At 33.4% G+C, this 6,608-nt stretch overlaps 1 long non-coding RNA gene across 1 annotated transcript in view; it reads right to left on the reverse strand.

The window, feature by feature from the left end:
• Positions 1-889: 889 nt before the first annotated feature.
• Positions 890-6,608, reverse strand: part of LOC136849533 (uncharacterized) — a 462,195-nt gene continuing 456,476 nt past the window's right edge. The window contains exon 2 of the long non-coding RNA XR_010856306.1: positions 890-1,008. This is a non-coding gene — a long non-coding RNA (uncharacterized lncRNA). The remainder of the gene's footprint in view (positions 1,009-6,608) is intronic.

Here is a 6,608-nt window from a genome sequence, read left to right on the forward strand (position 1 = left end):
CCGGAGGTATTTTTAGATTCTGGGTGAATGAACCCGTATATTTATATACCGTCTGGGATTCCGGGGAATTTCCCAGTCGTCTGAGAGGATAACAGTACAACGGCCTAGTAATTTTCCCTATAAGCGGAGTTTAAATTTCGCTTTCCTAACACCTACTCGAATACTAACTACACTGAGAGAATTTTCAGCAATGCAAGCTGACTTCGTCGTGTCCCACGTGGGAATTTTATTCGCGCCTAAATAACAGTTCGCTAATTCGAAATGTGAAGTAAAATTTATCACAGAGGAATTTCTTTCGCACTATTCCTCGAAGCAAGAATATGGCAAGGATTTTAACACAAGAGGAATTTCGCACTATTCCTCGAAGCAAAGGATGGTTAGCACTGGTTATTTCCTAACTACCTATCCTGAAAGGCATGCATTAACGAATCTAATACGGCGGTTCTTTTCTCTCAGTGATTACATGCGTCCCTATTTCTAATTCCTAGGAACAGTCACGATTGTAAAAAGGTTTTGCTAAGATTAACACATTACTTACGTGGAAATTTCTGGATCTGTGTGCTGGTTTTACACAAAAGGTTCGTAATTGTCTCGTACCCAGCTTAGCTTTGCTAATAGCTGATCTGGCAAGTTGCAAATGCAATAAAGCAACGCTAGGGGAACTGCAACTGCAAAACGAGATCTATGGCCAGGTCGCCATTTTTACGTTTTTCCGTGGTTTTAGTTTGAAATATACTCTGTGAGACAGGTAGCAACAATTTAAGTTAATTTAGCCTTGTGATTCTGACTTCGTGGGTACGGGAAAACGTAAAAAGAGGAAAACAAAGGAGAATTTCATATGAGCATAGGGCTCTGGTTACTGAGGGAAATATTACGTAAAACACGTGGGCACATTTAAAGTAGTGTATTTACATAAATGACATTAGTACGGGAAAGAGGAACTCAGTAGATTGAATGAAACTGGGGAATTCCAGCCACAGCCCGAGAAGCTTCCACGATAGGATCCCTCTGAAATGAGAGATATGCACATTATACGCCAGTAATGAAAATAGACAAAAGAATAATGAATTCGAAGCTGCACTGAGGGTGTCAAAGGAGTAATAAAGAATTAATACTGCCGATGCAAGAGGCGCACGGACATTAGACAAGGGAGATTTCTGGCTTTCTCTTTAAGAAAATATTACGAGACAAAAGCGTGACTGAAATGGGGCTCTTCCAGGGCACTTTACCTTAGCAGATTTTCCGAGGGCGCGAGAAGGCGGTCCGTGGATGACTTGCAATTTCCGAGGGCGAGTTTCTTCCACGTGGTGAGATGCAAGGGCTTCCGTAAAGGGGCAAGGCGATGGGGACTCCTCGAAACTCCAAGCAATGGCGTGTGGGCTCGAGGAATACGGTCGAAGGGCACGAGGAGAAGTATACTTTGAAAGGGCCACGTGGTTGGGATGCAAGGGCATCGATGGGGCCAGGTGTTGAGGACGTCTTCACAAGTTCACTCCATATCTTCCAGCCCGCGTGTGTCGAGACCTCGTGGGCTTTTTGCCTTTATCCTCCCTATGGGGCAGGGGGCGTCCATCACAGATGCTTTGACTCATTGCACCTGCTGCCCGCAGGGGAGGTTTTGGCCTGTAGGAGAAACGCCCAAGCCAGATTACTTTTGCCTCGAAGGAAAGATCTTTATCAAAAATGGGAGCGCCTTTAATCTTTTAAACCCTTGTTTTTAAGTCGATAGACAGATGGTCTATCGATCGGCCGGCTGGCAGTAAATGAAACACAACAAACAACAACAAAGGAGGGGAGGGGAGGCAATTTGCTAGCAAATTCTTGCTAATCATAATAATATATATATATATATATATATATATATATATATATATATATATATATATATATATATATATATATATATATATATATATATATATATATATATATATATATATATATATATATATATATATATATATATATATATATATATATATATATATATATACTTATCATAGCAGTTGTATTTTTTGCCATATAGTCAGCTTATTTCTCCGACTCAAGTATTTCCTTTGGAACCGAGTCCATACGACACACTGTAGGTTAGACAAGGGGAAACTTGAATTAATATTTTAAAGAGAGATAAGGAATTATAGGTTCCAGTCTCATTAATTTCTTTCTGAATTTGCTCTATACATTGCAATCTCAATTTCAGTGGGACATTTTTTTTTACTGTCTTTCACTATATTATATCTAAGCCTTAAGCAAGATTGAAGGATAAACATTTAACACCCACCAGTGATAATATAAGAGAATATATTTTCAAATAGCTTTGGTGCTAAAACTACCGATTTTGGAGACTGCTTTATTTTTTTTTTATCCTGCAGTAAATGGATAAATGGACTTATTTCAAGTATTAACTAATGGCATTTTTTACTGTTTCTTTGCTTATTGAAGAAGTGTTCCTTTTCTTTGTGACAGATGTTTTATTTATATTTCTTTTTATTTTTGTATTTACGAAGTTCTTATATTTGTTGCACTTCACTTCCACTATTAGAGACTTTTTTTTTACAAGTTTAATAGTGGTAGGTTTAATATTTTGATGTTAATATAATTATTCCAGTCATTGTAATAATTTTGGTTATCAATGGTCAGAACTCTCTCTCTCTCTCTCTCTCTCTCTCTCTCTCTCTCTCTCTCTCTCTCTCTTATATTTAGTTCAGCAATTCATTCAGATAAAATTCGACGTGCTGAAGAGGTTACCTTTAACTCATTTACCTTGAAAGAGGAATAAATTCAAAGACCAAATCAAGCAGCGATAGATGCCGAGCTTAGGTTAGGTTTTGTTCCGGGTAAGTTCGTAGAGCGTAAAAGGCTTGCCTCTAATGGATGCCGGCATAAATACCTAATGAATAAAATCTTTGATTGAGGGTGAAACCATATCTATTGTTTTATAATAAGGAAAGCGCTAATTTTTTGCTTGAGGATTTTTCATGCTTCTTTTTTTTTTTTTTTGTTCTACAATGTTTTCATCGGCTTCACAGTTACATAGAAGAATAGATAGATATTTTCTTATTAGTTTTTGACTTACCTTAGTTCGTAGACAACGACAGGAATGCATATATTACAAATAGAGGAACAGTACTGCCGTCCTAAGCAGTGAAATACGTTTTTACATACAGTATATTAATTGGAAAATGCAAGATTTGACCTCAGAGGAAAACAATAAAAATTCGTTCTACAGTTCATGCATAAAATTTTTGCATATACAGTATATATATATATATATATATATATATATATATATATATATATATATATATATATATATATATATATATATATATATATATATATATATATATATATATATATATATATATATATATATATATATATATATATATATATATATATATATATATATATATATATATATATATATATATATATATATATATATATATATACTATATATGAAAAATTTTTGTATGCATGAACAAATTTTATTGTTTTCCTCTGAGGTCAAATATATATATTCATTTTTATTCTAACCATGCTAAACAAATTATGATGCCAACATTTTCCAGTATGTATCTTAGAGCTCTTAGAATTTGTAGTCCTGAATTTTTTTGGAAAAGGAATTTAAAATTATTGATAAAATAGGAGATTCATTATGTTACCCTCCATATTTTTTAGAACTTTGTAAAAATAAAGCAAAAAAGTCATGTTATAATCCAACCAGTGTTAACAAAGAACTTAAGAATAGTCTCTGTTTACCATTTCATCCTAATTTCATTCCTGCAGTGCCCATTTTAAAAACTTTGTATTTAAATACAATAATATTTTGAGAAATAAACTAATTAAGAATAGCCCACCCAATTCAAATAATATTGTATACAGTATTCCTTGTAAAGAATGTATTAAGATTTATATTGGTCAAACATCAAAAGGACTAAAAGTAAGAAGCTTTAACACAAATATGCCATTTCAAGAGGTTTATCAAATAATGGCATTGTGGATCATTGGTTAAGACAGGATTGATATATATATATATATATATATATATATATATATATATATTTTATATATATATATATATATATATATATTCATATATAAATATATATATATATATATATATATATATATATATATCAATACAGAATACAGCACGAAGGAGCGCGTGCTTGAGAATATCACTAAATCCACGTCGGAAGGTGAGTGAAAACCGGGACTTTGAACAAGTACTTTCGTAGTTTATTTTACATTTTCAAGTTCACACTGAAAACAAAAGAAGTTGACAGGGGTTTATATACAAAAACGGAAAGTGGGGTCGGGGTTACAGTTTGTTCATCTGGGCAGCATGTTCTTTAAACAAAAAAGACAGGGACAAAGGATCAATGGATAATCCAGGGTGGAGATTAACATTCCTGGTGGAAGTAGCTTCGATGAAGACATTCTCCAGCAGATTTCTTTTTCGATGGTCGTTGACCTTGTAGATGACCGTTGGCTTATCCCAGTTCATCCCATGTCCTGTCTTAAGCCAATGATCCACAATGCCATTATTTGATAAACCTCTTGAAATGGCATATTTGTGTTGGGAGCTTCTTACTTTTAGTCCTTTTGATGTTTGACCAATATAAATCTTAATACATTCTTTACAAGGAATACTGTATACAATATTATTTGAATTGGGTGGGCTATTCTTAATTAGTTTACTTCTCAAAATATTATTATATTTAAATACTATATTTTTAAAATGGGCACTGCAGGAATGAAATTAGGATGAACTGGTAAACAGAGACTATTCTTCAGTTCTTTGTTAACACTGGTTGGATTATAATATGACTTTTTTGCTTTATTTTTACAAAGTTCTAAAAAATATGGAGGGTAACATAATGAATCTCCTATTTTATCAATAATTTTAAATTCCTCTTCCAAAAAATTCAGGACTACAAATTCTAAGAGCTCTAAGATACATACTGAAAAATGTTGGCATCATAATTTGTTTAGCATGGTTAGAGTAAAAATGAATATATGACAAATTATTCATTGGTTTCCTATATATTTTAAAACAAAAATTGGTGTTATTTCTAAGACATCCAGAATGGTATACCATTATTTTCTTCATGTTCTATTGTGAATTTTATGGATGGTACAAGATTATTAATTGTTTGCAAGAAATCTGGAATATTTACATTTTCCTTAACAATACAAAAACAATCGTCTACATATCTAACCCAAAACACCTTAGAGAAGAGATTCCTTGGAATAAGTCTAGATTCAAAGAATTCCATGTAAATATTCGACAAAAGTGGCTATGGAGAACCCTCTTTCGCCACTTGAGTGACGGCGTCTGCAAATTCTCTGACGGCATACCAACAAGGAACACCTGCGGTTTCTACGTGAATGTCGGGATGAACAAGTGATACCAGGATCGATGAAAACTAATTCCTTGCTGAAATTAGAAGACTAACTGTTCGGTGAAATACGAGCTATATTGGAAAACATAACATCTAGATATTGGAAACCAAAAAGAATTTTGAAGATCTCACGAGAAAAAGAAGACATTTTGAAGCCTCAATACCACCAGATTGGAGAGATTCCCTACGTGAATATTGCCATGTGAAAATGAGGAGTCAAGTGTATCGGAAACTGAAACGTAAACACGACAATAAAATGAAACTGTTGATTGAAAGAAGACCTTGGACCAACAACGCCAATCATGAATGTGTCTTCAGCTTATCAAACAAACATCTGGATAGAAATGTAACTAGTGCCTTAGGCTACTGTTTAAACTTTGCTTTATCTCCTGGCGGAAGGAACAGTGTGGAAATTACTAAAGGACTGTGCAATTTGGAAAAATATAGTGATTTAACGAATGAAGAAGTGAACATAGTTAAGGGAGTGATTTATGGAAGTATGAAAAAATCAGACACCACAAATGTCCCCAAAAGATTTATGGTTGCTATCAATGAACTGAAAAAAGATAAAAATATACACTTGACAAAAGCAGATAACTGAGGTACTCTTGTAATTTTAAATAAAAGTGAATATATAGGAAAAAATGGAAAATCTTTTGGGTGATGATAGCACATACAAAGAATTAAATAAGAACCCGTTAGACAATGTGAACAGTGGTTTCAATAGGAAAGTGAAAAACCTGTTGAAAGGTAACGAAAGCCTTATAAATAAGTTGTGTGTGACCTCTCCATCGCTACCATACATGTACGGTAAAAAAAAAAAAAAAAAAACTCACAAAACAAACTTTCCTGCCAGGCCAATTATCAGTTCAGTTGATTCCGCATCTTACAAGTTAGCGAAGTACCTAGTGAATATTCTCAACCCATTAGTATGTACCATCTCAAGTGCTAATATCACGAATAATGTGGACCTGATAAACAAAATAAATAGTGTTCAGATTAATAGTGAATCCAGGCTTGTAAGTTTTGTAAGGTGCCAATTGATGATCTGATGGAGTTTTTATCTGAATTATTAGAGAACACACAGCTGGATATCCCATTTTCTAAAAGTACTTTAATTGAACTGATTAAATTATGTGTGAAAGAATGTAAATTTGAATTTAATGGTAAATTTTACTCACAAAATTTTTGTATGGC

Source organism: Macrobrachium rosenbergii, chromosome 2, assembly GCF_040412425.1.
Source record: "Macrobrachium rosenbergii isolate ZJJX-2024 chromosome 2, ASM4041242v1, whole genome shotgun sequence".
Lineage (NCBI taxonomy): Eukaryota > Metazoa > Arthropoda > Malacostraca > Decapoda > Palaemonidae > Macrobrachium > Macrobrachium rosenbergii.